The sequence below is a fragment of the Cetorhinus maximus genome, chromosome 10 (genome assembly GCF_964194155.1).
Source record: "Cetorhinus maximus chromosome 10, sCetMax3.hap1.1, whole genome shotgun sequence".
NCBI classification, from domain to species: Eukaryota; Metazoa; Chordata; class Chondrichthyes; order Lamniformes; family Cetorhinidae; genus Cetorhinus; species Cetorhinus maximus.
This window is the reverse complement of record NC_135888.1, coordinates 3024214-3038281: the sequence shown is the minus strand read 5'-3', so window position 1 is coordinate 3038281 and position 14068 is coordinate 3024214. Positions and strand designations below refer to the sequence as shown.

At 45.4% G+C, this 14068-nt stretch overlaps 1 protein-coding gene and 1 long non-coding RNA gene across 7 annotated transcripts in view; one reads left to right on the top strand and one right to left on the bottom strand.

Annotated features, from left to right (window-relative positions):
• The window catches only part of rc3h2 (ring finger and CCCH-type domains 2), a 116159-nt gene extending 104045 nt beyond the window's left edge, over positions 1–12114 (bottom strand). For 4 of the 6 annotated variants that reach the window (XM_078549821.1, XM_078549827.1, XM_078549823.1 and 1 more), the window contains exon 1: positions 11672–11907. The gene's annotated coding sequence lies outside the window, so the exon portion shown is untranslated. Of the gene's footprint in view, positions 1–9804; positions 9923–11671; positions 11908–12097 lie in introns of those variants that run through there. The other 2 variants (XM_078549822.1, XM_078549826.1) reach the window with 2 other exon arrangements.
• LOC144685408 (uncharacterized) overlaps positions 1–14068 on the top strand; it is a 1061419-nt gene that overhangs the window by 333406 nt on the left and 713945 nt on the right. The window lies entirely within an intron of this gene.

The window sequence follows — 14068 nt, the reverse complement described above, 5'->3', positions numbered from 1 at the left end:
TGGTCAGCATTGTCAGATTTTTACTGAATTTAAGTTCCACCATCTGCTGTGGCGAGATTCGAACCCAAGTCCCCAGAGCATTTACCCTGGGTCTCTGGATCACTGGTCCAGTGACAATACCACTACGCCATTGCCTCCCGTGTTGACCATTGCCTCTTGGCTCCTTTACTGCCCCTAAATTGTCAGGCTGCTTGCCTGAAATCCAGCACTGGATAAGCAGAAACTTTCTCCACTAACTACATAGACCAAACTCTGTTTGAGCCACTGACTTCATCCCTCACTCCTGCAACCGTCTGAGGTCAAACCAAACTGTTGGTGTCATATTTGACTTCGAGGTAAGCTTCTGATCATATATCCGTGCCAACACAAGGCTACCTATTTCCACCTCTATAGCATAAGCTGACTCTGCTCCTGCCTCACCTCATCCTGAAACCCTCACCCATGCCTTTACCACCACTAAACTTGACCATTTCAATATATTCCTGGCTGGCTTCTCATATTCTATCCTACATGAACCCAAAACTCTGCTGCCTAAGTCCACATTTAAAATAATATAATTAAATAGCTTTACTGCCTAAGAAGACTATTCTTTCTGACTATTTACAATAGAGTTCAAGACTCAAACCACTGTGTAAACTAAATGAACATACCTGTCAGTTTAAAAACAGCCCAACCATTCCAATATACCCAACAACAGATAAAGATCACACTCATGTAGCAAATTAATACAAAATATCCATGCTGCTTCCTTTATCAAGCATGAAGCAGCCTTTTAAAGCTTCACAGCGCCATATATATGAAATCTACAGATTGTGTTGAATGGTGAGCGATTCATCAAGCAACATAGGAGGGCAGAAAAAGTTAGAAGGGGGGAAAATACATTCAGCTAAAGCAGCATTTATCTATTAATAGTATTGCTTTACTTTTTGTTTATAAATACTGCAATTTGTGACCTCAAAGCTGGATGCGATTATTGTGTAAAGCACATCCACTGTCTGCCAAAACCCAAAATCATGCAGTTACCAGGAATACAGAGGAAGCAAAAACTTTAGAATCATTATGAACGTCAATTATATTATATATTCTTATTTGTGCCATCACTAAAACAACCTATTTTCACCTCTGTAATATCACCTGACTTCACCCTGTCTCAGCTCATCTGCAGCCGAAACCCTCATTCATGTCTTTGTTACCACTAGACTTGACTAGTGCAACTCCTGGCTGCTCTCCTATATTCTAACCTCCATAAACTTGAGGTCATCTAAAACTCTGCTGGCCATGTTTTAAATTGCACTATGTCCTGTTTCCCTATCACCCCTGTGCTCGCTGACCTACACTGGATCCCAGTCAAGCAACATCTTGATTTTTAAATTCTTATCCTCGTTTTCAAATTCCTCCATGGTATTGCCCCTTCCTATTTCTGTAACCTCCTCCAACCCTACAACCCTTTCAGATGTCTGGCTCCTCTAATTCTAGCCTATTCTGCATCCCCAATTTTAAATTCGTTCCACCATTGGCGGTTGTGCCTTCAGCTGCTTTGGCCTCAAACTCTAGAATACCTTCCCTACACCTCTCCTCCTCTATCTTTTCTCCATTGAGACACTCCTTAAAACCTATTTGATTGAGCCATTGGTCATCTGACCTAATATCTCCTTACATGGCTTGGTGTCATACTTTGTTTTATAATGCTTCTGGGAAGCACCTAGGAACGTTATATTTATAAAGCGCCTTTGACATAAAAGTGGTTGTTGGCAACAATTCTAATCACATTCCATTTTGATTTTTGCTTCCAGGTGTTTGCGATAGATCAGTTGTGATTATACAAGCAGGTTTTAGAGAAGAAGTTAAAAGTCTGTTGTTTCTCTACTTTGCTCTCCACATAAGACTTCTCCTAGCTCATACATCCTGCTCTCAGACCACTACTTAAGATCACTTAGGCAGCTGCTTAGACATATGCACAGGACATTCTTTTTGTTTTCCTCCTGCCATCCCTTTAGCGGAGACATTCAGCATACACCCAATGTCTTCCCATAGGGCAAGTTTTAAATTGAGAACTGAGATCAGTATTTACCAATCCTGCATGCTTCTGCTCCACAGCATTATATCCTCTTCTCTCCTCAATATATAGTGCAATATTAGAATTTTATAAAGTTCTCCTTGAAGTTCTTAACTAAAAGACGCTGATAGCTCTAGTACCTTAAATATAACACTGCCATTCAAGAAATAGAGAAAACAGGGAACTACAGTTAACCTGACATCAATTGTTGGGAAAAGTGCTGGTATCCATCATTAAGGAAGTGGTATCAGGGCACTTGGGAGAAAAAATATGATTAGACAGAGTCAACGTGATTTTATGGAAGGGGAATTGTGTTTGATAACTTATTAGAATATTTTTTGAGCAGGTAACCAACAAGGTCGATAAAGTGGAACCAGATGTACAGTATATTTGAATTTTCATAAGCTGCCACATGGACGATTGTTACACATGATAAGGACTCAATAGGGATTAAGTTGTTAGCATGGATTGGTTAAAGGACAGAAAATAGAGAGTAGGAATAAATTGGTCATTTTCAGGTTGGCAGGCTGTTCATACTGAGGTGCTGCAAGGATCAGTGCTGAGGCCTCAGCTATTAATGACTAGATTAAAGATTCAGATAGTGGATTTCAGTGTAATGTATTCAATTTTGCTGATGATACAAATCTAGGTGGAAAAGTAAGCTGTGAGGAGGACACAGAGCTGCAAATGGATACAGATAAGCTAAATGAGCTGGCAAGATGAAAAATGGAGTATAATGTGAGGAAAATGGGAGGTTACTCACTTTGGTGAATTGAAAAACAGAATGGGCCGTAGCTTCTAACCAGTGTCAGAAAGAGATGACCCACAGGAGTTAGAAGAAATAAATACATACTTACCCGCCCTTGAAAATTACACTAATCTTTCCAATCGCTGGAGCTGCTTGGGGCCCGCGTCAAAAGATTTCTTGCAAGCCCCAGTGAAGTGCAGCTCTGGCAGATTCAACGAAGCCATGCCCCCTTTTTTATGCCACTAGCTACTATAAAGCAGGCAATTTTAAATGGCCAATGAAATTGACAAGTCAGGGAGGTAACTGGATAGGATTTGGGGGGTGGGGAGGCAGGGAGAGGAGGTGGGATCCTTGGTGGAGGTGGCGGGATGGGAGTGTTCAGAATAGTGATCCAGAAGTTGCAAGAGGTTTTAATTCTAACTTTTTCTGGGTAATTATTGGTGTGACCCTGGCAAAACCATCTGAACTTTGTGATTTAAATCACACTTTTGGATGGTTCCCAGAGCAGGGGAATTGTCCAGAGGAAGTGTGCAATTCTGGGCAATTGCTGTGCAAACTCTTATCTGGGAACTTTTGAGAGGGATTCCCCAGTGCACCTTTGGGGTGCTCAGAAGTTATGGCCCAATATTATTTTGAAAGATGTGAAACTATCAAACGTTGTTCAGAGGGATTTGGGTATCCTTGTATGAGAAACAAAGACAATTAACATACAGGAAATAGGTGATTAGGAAAGCAAATGGTATGCTGGTTTTAATTGCAAGGGGGTGAGTTATAAAGAGTAAGGAACCCTTGCTGCAATTTTACAGGGCATTGGTGAGACCACGCCTGAAGTACTGTAGAGTTTTGATCTCCTCACCCAAGGTAGGATATACTTTCCTTAGGAGCGGGTGCAACAAAGGTTCGCTAAATTGATTCCTGGCAAGCGAGAGATGTCCTCAGAGGAGAGATTAAATAGAATGGGCCAGCATTCTTAGAAGTTTAGAAGAATAAGAGGTGATTTCATTGAAATTCTTAGTAGTGTAAAAGCTATTTTGCCTGGCTGTGGAGTCTAGAACTAGGGAGCTGTCTCAGATAAGGGAGAGGCTGTTTCAGGCCGAGAGAAGAAATTGCTTCACTCAAAGGGTTGTGAAACTTTAAAATTCTCTGCCCATGAGAACTGTGGATGCGGAATCCCATTGAGTAGATTTTTAGACTAATGAATTAAAGGGTACAGGGATCAGGTGAGGAAGTGGAATTAAGGTCACAAGGATCAGCCATGATTTTACTAAATGGTGGAACAGGCTCAAGGGGTTGTATGGCCTATTCCTGCTTCTTATATTTTTGTTATGATTAACAACTATTCCTTATTTGAGAGTTGTGAACTGAGGATGTTGCTGAGATATTCAATTAATTCGGCACTCATGCCCAGCCTTGCCCATACTCAAGATCTACACATACATTTCCAGCAGAGTTCACAAGATAGTAGGAACCCTGTGGACCATTCTCCTCCTGTACCTGGCGCAGGAAACTAAAACCAAGTCACAGCAACCCCAGTGCATCCTAACCAAAATCACCTAATGTCAACATAGATTACCCCAACCGAAAACCATCTAAATCACCCACACCCCTGACAAATCAACAAATTAACCATCCATGTCCCCAAAGGAAGAATAACACATCAGCAATAAAATCCATGTTTTAAGCTAAAATACCTCAACATTCAGAATTTAAAGAAACAAATAACCTACAAAGCCAATAAATTGAATGTCAGCTTAGATCAATTCATTGCCCACATTTTCTGCATCCAAGATGAGTGCTATATCTCAGTAAAACTGACACCAGTGCAATACTAAAACTGCTAATCTGCCAATTGATTAGGCTCAAAGATTACACTACCCCCCATTTGAAAAAGTATTCCATGGACTCGCCCCTCCCAAACTCTAATCTCCTCCTGTCTCACAATCTCCAAGATTTCTGCTCTTATGCAATTCTGGCCTCTCAAGTATCCCTGATTTTAATTGCTCCACCAATGGTGGTTGTGCTTTCAGTTGCCAAGACCTTAGGCTCTGGAATTCCCACCCCAAGTCTCCCTGGCTCTCCCTCTTTCTTTCTTTCAACACTCCTTAAAATGTAACTCTTTGACCAAACTTTTGGTATCTGCCCCCGTATCACCTTATATGGCTCAATGTCTAATTTTGTTTTAAAAACACACTTGTGAAATGCCTTGGAATGTTATTACATTACACTATATAAAAGTTGTTGTTGTAGTATTATTTCTGGTGTCCTGGTCAGCATTGTTCCTCAGTCATCAACTAAAAGGTCACTCATTTTTAGCATTGCTTTAAGTGGCTTTTATGCACAAAATGTCTACTGTATTTGCCTACATAACTGCAAATGCACTTCAAAGCAATGCAACGTATGTGAAGCACTTTGGATATTTCCGAGTAGTCACAATGAGGCACTATACAAATACATGTCCTTTCTTTAAGTTGAACTTACATATTTTATTGAAATAAGAGGTAGAGGAGCAAGGAAAATGGCTTAAAGTTAATATAGTTATATATATTTAAAGTAAATATCATACCTTTCTGATTTGGAGTTGTCATCTGAAACATTTGTCAACCGATTTGCAAAAGCTCTGAAAAAATACCATGTCTCCCAAGCTCGTCAGTCAGCAAACTGGATACCAGTAGCAGCAATTATCATTTAGATTTTACCACTATGTATGTTGCAAATGTAATCTTTCACTCCTAATACAACTCTTTACAGTGTAAAACCATGATAATCTATTATAAAAATACATTAGACACCTCAAGACTTTATACCCTTAAGCTTTCACATTGAATGAATTCAATTGAAACAGCCTGTTCTTGTACAAATGCCTACAAAGTCTAAAAAACAAGGGCAACTTGTATTTATTAAGTAAATTAATGTATGCAAAATGTCCCAAAGATGCTTCACAGGGGTGTCAAAGAAAATTTGACACCCAACGACATGAGCAGATATTAGGGCAGAGGTCAAATAGTTAAAGAAGGAAAAAGAGGTAGAGAAGTAGAGAGCTAAGAGCTTTGGAAGCTGAAGCCATAGCCACCAATGGTGGGACGATTAAAATTGGAGATGCACAAGAGGTCAGCATTGGAGGAACTTATATATCTCAAGAGGGTTGTAGGACTGAAGGAGGTTAGACAGAGAGGTGAGGCAAGGCCTTGGAGGGATTTGAAAATAAGGATGAAAATTTTAAAATCAAGCCTTTGCTTAACTAAGAGCCAATGCAGGTCAGTGAGCACAAAGACTGACATGTCACATCACGAAGCATTAGAACTATTAGCATTACTAATTAGTTTTTTTTAAACTCTCTAATGTGGACTGGCAGTCTGTTGCAAGTCTTCACTTGCCACACCCCATTGCCCCCAAAAACATGCCAGCTGTGATGCTACAACCTTCAAGCATCGTGCCAAGACAACCAAATTTCAGATTTGGTCTGGTAAGCATGGGGATGGGATGGTTGGGCAAGTATAAAGAAACTGACATGTTAGATTTGATCCCAGCTACCCAGGAAATCTCCACCTGCATTCTTTCAACATTTGCAGGTGTCATGACTGGTTATACCCATCATTGGAGAGATATGGAGGCCAATTTTGGAAACATGGACACTAACTGCAGTCACCCAGAGAAAACAAATCTGGTATTTTCCTAATTTAGAAATCGTTCAATACTCTACTATATAGTACACTTATCAGTGGAATAATCAAAATAGCTAACTAGGTACAATTACTTTTACAAAAAAAAAGTCACAATTGGGAACAAGTTGGAGGAGTAGCATTTAAGGATGAATGCTAATGTTTCTAGACAGAAGTCAGATTTTTGTAGCCTTCTTGTTTACATTCTGCAATTTACAAATAAAAAGGAAAATAATTCTCTTTTTGTTTAATGCCTCATTTATTTCTTTACATGCCCACCTTTTAGCTGCCTTAACTATTTATAATTTCTACCTCACCCTCCGTACAGACAGGCTCCTCAAGGGGGGGAAATAGGTGAAAAAAAAACAAGAAAACATCCACAAAAACACAGCAAAATTAAGAACATTGTGACAGAACAGCATTTCAAGAGCTCTGGGAATAGGTTTCCTGCCTCCAGATACTATTTTTCAGCAGGGGCCTTTCAGCAGCAGCCTAAAAGCAAGATATTTTTTCCCTGGACCAAAGCAAAATAACACAAGTTTAACTTCAAAGCAACTCAAGTCAACAATTTATTCTTCTTTATACACATTGCTGAAAAACACATCCATGTTTCACTATTTAAGGAACTATAGGCTTATTATTATTATATGGAAATCCCTCGCTATCGAGGATATCCAAGGATAGCTGATGAGGCCGATTTGGGACCTGCAGATTTTATGGCATGAAGGGCATTTGTTGTCATATGGGATGTCTGGTCGTGTTTTATCAATTCGGGTCATAGCGTGTTCTTTTCGCCACACTTTCTTTTCCTCTTCATTTTGTTGTTGATGGGTCCCAAAATGTAGAAGGATCCCAGCAGACACTGCTGCCATCTGGTTTGATCCAAGACAATGGTCTCCCAGGAGTTGATGTCAATATTGCAGTTCAGCACATCCTTGAAGCGCTCCTTCGGTCATCCTCCAGTGCATCTGCCCTGACTAAGCTGCGAGAAGCCGACCTGCTTTGGATGCCTGGTATCTGACATCTGAATTATATGACCCAATGAAGCTGATGGCAGATGATCATAGCCTTGGTGCTTGTGGTGCCTGCCTGTGAGAGGACACTGATGTTGGTGCATCTGTCCTCCCACTTCCACCTGACTTATACAGGTGTTGGAAGACAACTCATGAAATATTCAAGGTCTACTACATTCAGATTTTATTTCTAAACGAATTGATACCATAAAGTTTACATCAGCAAAATAAACAAAGCTCATACACCATTACAACAGGTTAGTATAGCTAAAGAAACAAGAGCCCTAAGAATAATTTACAGGCAAAAAACAATGCCATCCAGTGAAAGGAGAGTTTGCACAGCCAAAGAGATTACCATTGGTTCTGACCCTGATAGTGGAATGAAAGAGAGAAAAATTTAGAAAGCCATAAAGTACTAGCTGCAGAATAGGCTGACAGAAGCTCCAGAGGCAAGATGGAGTGAAGCTGCACACAATTACTAAATGAGGATAATTTTTTTTTAAATTCAGAGTTGTTGAGAAAAACGGAGCTAATGAAAGTTGGTAATGGGCAATTGTGACTTCGTGCAGGACACCAGGTTGAGCTATGGACAAACTAAGAGTATCACTCAAGCAGCCAGTGAGAAGGGAAATTGAGAAGTCAAGTCTGGAGATAACAGAAGCGTAGATATAAGGGTTTTAGCTGCTGGCAGTTGGGGAGAGCTAAAATAGAGGTAAAGGCAGAGATGATGTTGCAAAGATAGAAGTGAGTAGTCATGATGAATAGAACAAGGCTTCATAGCTCAGCTCAGTTGGACATCTTGTAAATGAATAGAAAGAAAACTCTTCAAGGTGTTGCGAATCCAACCATAGAACAGAAAGTTTATAACTTTAGTTACTGTTATCACTGCTACCCTGGCCTCTGAAATCCTCACAAGAACCCTCCACTGTATTAGCTCTTTACATCATCACAGTCCACAATAAATATTTTGAAATTGAGCAGAGATTATTACTCAGGCCTTTTTGAAAGTTGATCCCCAATGTGCACTTGCCTAATCTGGAATGAAATTGTAACATGATGCCCAAAATGTCAGTTATGCTGTCACACATTATGGTACTGCCATATTTGAACCACTGTAATAATTTGTTTCTATAAACACACAGAAGTGCCCATTACACAGATCTGTTCTACATTGTCTTTTAAATCAGTATACAACCTATAAAAAGGTCAGCTGGCCAGAAATTCATCAATATTTCAGGCAGATATGAAACTATTTGCAATTCTGCAAAAGCACTCATGTAGAAGAATTACACCACAAAATCACGATGACTGACAGCCTTCACAGCTGTGTTCTGGGAAAATTTTAAGGAAGGGCATATGTGGAGGACAGAAATGGAAATAAATTAATGGAAGTACCTCATATTACCCAATAAATACCATAGGATCAATTGCACTTTTATATTGGACTTGTGCATAAATTCTCAGCCCAAACAGGACCCAAGGTTTTACCACACCCACAATTCACCAACTATATTATTCTACTTTAAGCTATGTCACTTTTCTTCTTCCCAAATGTCAACTGAGCTCTTCCGAGGAACAGGTCATGAAATTTGTAATAACCCATTAAAGACACCTTACTGATGTACTATAATCAAAGCAACTTAGAAGCATAGGCAGGTATGACAATAAACACTAGAAAAGTTAATTTTTAATTAAGCAGATAAGAGCTCTACACTCAACCAATACTGTGATTAGAACAGCAAGATATCTAATATGTAACTAGAAATTTCTCCCAAGGCATCATATGCTAGCTTTGAATAGCTGCTCTAAGCCCATTGCTTGAAACAGGCACAAATGCCCATTTTGCAAGTTGGCTGCTGCTAAAGAAAATATTTGGTAGGTTCCCAATACTTATTCACAATCCAAACTAAAATCTGTTGGTAATTGCTAACGAAAGGTTGATCAACATTTGTTAAATCTATGACATGTAAAATATCTGTTTTGGATTGCCCCAACTACAGTTAGAAACAAATTTTGCTCTACTACATTATTTGTGACTGCTTATCAAAACAATGTCAACTGAATATATGCATTACTGTAAAACAAATTAATTCACATCATAAGCTAGGTATGGTAGCATAGTGAATACATTACTGAACCAGTAATCCAGAAGCATGGACTAAAACCAGAGAATCGGAATTCAAATCCCATCAGGGTAGTTTAGGAATTTGAATTCAATTTTTAAAATCCGGAAATAAAGATTGACCATGAAGCTGTTGGACTGTTGTGAAAACCCAGCTGGCTCACCTTTTTTTTTTAAAAAAGGGAAAATAAATCTTCCTTTCTTACCCAGTCTGACCTTCCAAAACATAATTGACTCTTAAGGCTCTCGGAAGTGGCCTAGCAAGCCTCTCAGTTGTATCAAACCACTAGAAAGATTCAGCAGTTCAAGAAGACACCACACCACCACCTTTTCAGGGCAACAAAAGATGGGCAATAAATACTGGCCTTGCCAGCAATACCCACATCCTGAGAATGAATTTTTTATCAATGCTTCCAAATCCACTAACGGTAACAGGAAGACAAGAAATCTGCTAATTGCAACTTTCAATATTTAAATTATGTATCGATGCAAAAATGGGTCCAACAATTACAAAGCAACAACCACAATTTGAAGAGGGTACAAAAATTAAATGCGTGCACACACACAAACACACGAAGGGCTTTCATTGGTCACATGCATTTACCATATACTTTAATTAAATCTTTTTATTTACTCTGTATTATCAAGTCCTGATGTGTATATTTTTCGTGGAAAAATGTATGGTACAGAAAACTATTCAAGTATAATAAACTTTGAGACTTTTCCAAAGTCGGCCTGACTGACCTTTCGAGTTTAGAAACCAGAATGGGGCTGCATGTTCCACCACTACTACATCCACTTATTTTGACGGAACAGGAATTGGCAACACGGTGAAAGTAGTTGCAGCTCATCTGCACAAATCAACGAAACCATAAGCTGGTCTTCAAAAGGACTGGAAAGTAACTGAGCAGGTCTTTCAGAGCCTATGCTTTCTATATTTGGACACGGGAAGGGTGTGACTTTTACATGAAGGAAGCTTCGAGTCAGGGCATCTGTGGCTACCATAATAATCAACAGTGAATACATTATATCACTGCTGGGGGGGGAAAAAAAAAATGTCAGTGGTGTAAAAACTTGTCATCGAGCCTGCCCAACCCGATTAAAGAAGGAAAAAAAAGGAAAGCAGGAACGACACATGTGCAAACCACTGTGCGAAGTATAAGATAGGACAGTCTTGATTGCAGGTTTGTGCGCGCTTATTGCGCAATTAATTGTACGTACTCAATGGAAACAAATAGCGATTACAAGAGGGCGATGGTTTAGTGTTAATTCTGAAATAGAAAACAAACCTACGACGATGGGGGGGGGGGTGGAGAAAAGAAGTCAAAACGTTCCTGATTAGAAATTCAGTGCATTTGCTAGAGGGAGGAGCCGTTTAAAGCACCTCGTCCCGTTCGAGCTGAAAGGACAGCAGTTCGAGGCCAAGATTATATATATTTTTTTAAAAAACCTGGACACGACGGTCACTCGGAAGACCTGGTCCCTTTCTGCATCAGACTCTTGTCAGAACAGCACAACACATAACACACCCACAGCCACTCAGCTCTGACACTCGGGGGGGAAAACATGGCGATTACACTTGTCATCGTGTCTAGGGGGAAGCCAGCTCCAGCTCGCTCCGGGCTGCGGGAGCACGCGGGGGGGGGGGGGGGGGCAACGCAATCGTTCGTCTTAACGATTAAATTCTCCCGGTCCCACAATTTTTTTTTATTCCGGGCGGGTCCCGGTTGCCGGAGATGTTTTTAAATGTCAGCGGGTCAAAGCAGCCCGCACACATTGAAGCGGGTGTGAACCTCAACCGAACCTGGACCAAGGCAAGCGTTCCCTCCACCCGCCCAACACACACACACACACACACACACACAAACACCGAACCATAATGGACGTGCGGCTAAACCAATGGCAATCGAACGTTGGCTTGTTTGATGGGACATCCACCAATCAGCAGCACCGATGGGCGGGGCCAGAGAGAGGGGGCGGGGAGGGGAGAAGAGCAGCCAGCAGGTTCGGTTGCCTTTGACAGCTGCTCCCGTAAAGCGCAGGCGGCCGAAAAAAAAAATAAAAAACTCTTACCTTTTCTGTAGGCACTAAGAAGAAGAAGAAGAAGTAACATCCATCTTTCCATCGAAGAAAGAAAAACTTTAATAAGTTAACTTCACAGAAGCAATTAATAAATACATGTATACGGCGGCTTGACCCCCCGCGGGTCATGAAAGCCGGTGGAAGGTCGAGTCGCTGGCGGTGCAGCCCTGCTCCGGCTCCGACATTTTGCTCCGGATCGCGGCGACTCCCCCGTTAGGGAGACCTTAACAGGAAAGGGAGCATCCCCCCCCCCTTCCCCTCCTCCCTCCCCTCCTCCCTCCGCCGTGTATCCCTCCGCGCAACGGTCTCTCCTCCAAACAAACATTCATCTTCTCAGGTATGGAAGCTTCCCCATCGTTCCGTCCGCGGGGGCTGACGCTCCTTTTAACCTCCTTCCTTCCTTCCTCCTCTTCTCACCCGTTTCTAATGCGACCCTGTCCAATTTTTTTTTGGGTGGTTGTTTCGCTTTTATCGTTCTCTTTCTCGCGTTCTTTTTTTTTTCCGTCAGGCGCTACTTTCCCGTCTTGCGGAAGGATGCGGCGGAGTGGAGCGGTCCAGCCGGAACGAGCCGCTTTTTTTTGAGGCGGAGGCGACAGTTTTTTTTTGAGTGAGAGCTTTTTTTTGGGGGGGGGGCGGAGTCGGAGGGAGGAGGTTGTCGTCGTCGTCGTTGTTGGTGGAGGGAAGGAGGCAAACAAACGGTACAAATGTTATCAGGGAGAGACAAGATGAAGAGATTTCGCATCGTATTTACCTATGACCAGAATTGACGAACCTCCCTGGGGGGGTGGGGGGAGGTGGGGGGTTGGGTGGGGGGAGGTGGGGGGTTGGGTGGGGGGGGGTGGGGGGAGGTGGGGGGTTGGGTGGGGGGGGGAGGTGGGAGGTGGGGGGTTGGGTGGGGGGGGGGAGGTGGGAGGTGGGGGGTTGGGTGGGGGGGGGAGGTGGGGAGGTGGGAGGTGGGGGGTTGGGTGGGGGGGGGAGGTGGGAGGGGTGGGGGGGTGGGGAGGTGGGGGGTTGGGTGGAGGTGGGGGGGGGAGGTGGGGGGTTGGGTGGAGGTGGGAGGTGGGAGGTGGGGGGGGGAGGTGGGGGGTTGGGTGGGGGGGGGAGGTGGGGGGTTGGGTGGGGGGGGGAGGTGGGGGGTTGGGTTGGGGGTGGGGGGTGGGGGGTGGGGGGGAGTGATGTGGGGGGGGGTGGGGGTTGGGGGTGGGGGGGGAGTGAGTGGGGGGGGTGGGGGTGGGGGGGGAGTGAGTGGGGGGGTGGGGGGTGAGTGGGGGGGGTGGGGGGGGAGTGAGTGGGGGGGGTGGGGGGGGAGTGAGTGGGGGGGGTGGGGGGGGAGTGAGTGGGGGGAGTGAGTGGGGGGGGAGTGAGTGGGGGGGGTGGGGGGGGAGTGAGTGGGGGGGGTGGGGGGTGGGGGGTGAGTGGGGGGGGTGGGGGGGGTGGGGGGGTGGGGGGTGAGTGGGGGGGGTGGGGGGTGAGTGGGGGGGGTGGGGTGGTGGGGGGGGTGGGGGGGGAGTGAGTGGGGGGGGGTGGGGTGGGGGGTGAGTGGGGGGGGTGGGGGGGGTGGGGGGGGAGTGAGTGGGGGGGGGTGGGGGGGGGGAGTGAGTGGGGGTGGGGGGGGAGTGAGTGGGGGGGTGTGGGGGGGGAGGGGGGGTGGGGGGTGGGGGGGGGAGTGGTGGGGGGTGGGGGGGTGAGTGGGGGGGTGGGGGTGGGTGGGGGGGGGGGGTGGGTGAGTGGGGGGGTGGGGGGGGTGGGGGAGTGAGTGGGGGGGTGGGGGTGGGGGAGTGAGTGGGGGGGGTGGGGTGGGGGGTGGGTGGGGGGGGGAGTGAGTGGGGGGGGGAGTGAGTGGGGGTGGGGGTGGGGGAGTGAGTGGGGGGGGGTGGGGGAGTGAGTGGGGGGGGGTGGTGGGGAGTGAGTGGGGGGGGGGGTGGGGGAGTGAGTGGGGGGGGGTGCGGGGAGTGAGTGGTGGGGGGGGTGAGTGTGATGGTGGGGGGGGGAGTGAGTGGGGGGGGGGGGAGAGTGAGTGGGGGGGGGTGGGGGAGTGAGCCTGGGGGGGGTGGGGGGAGTGAGTGGGGGGGTGGGGGAGTGAGTGGGGGGGGGTGGGGGGGAGTGAGTGGGGGGGGGGTGGGGGAGTGAGTGCGGGGGGGTGGGGGAGTGAGTGGTGGGGGTGGGGGAGTGAGTGGTGGTGGGGGGGGAGTGAGTGGGGGGGGTGGGGGGGAGTGAGTGGGGGGGGGAGTGAGTGGGGGGGGGTGGGGGGGGGAGTGAGTGGGGGGATGGGGTGGGGGGTGGGTGGGGGATGGGGTGGGTGGGGGGGAGTGGGTGGGGGTGGAGTGGGTGGGGGGGGAGTGGGTGGGGGGGGGTGTGGGGGGGGGGAGGTGGGGTTGGGGGTGGGTG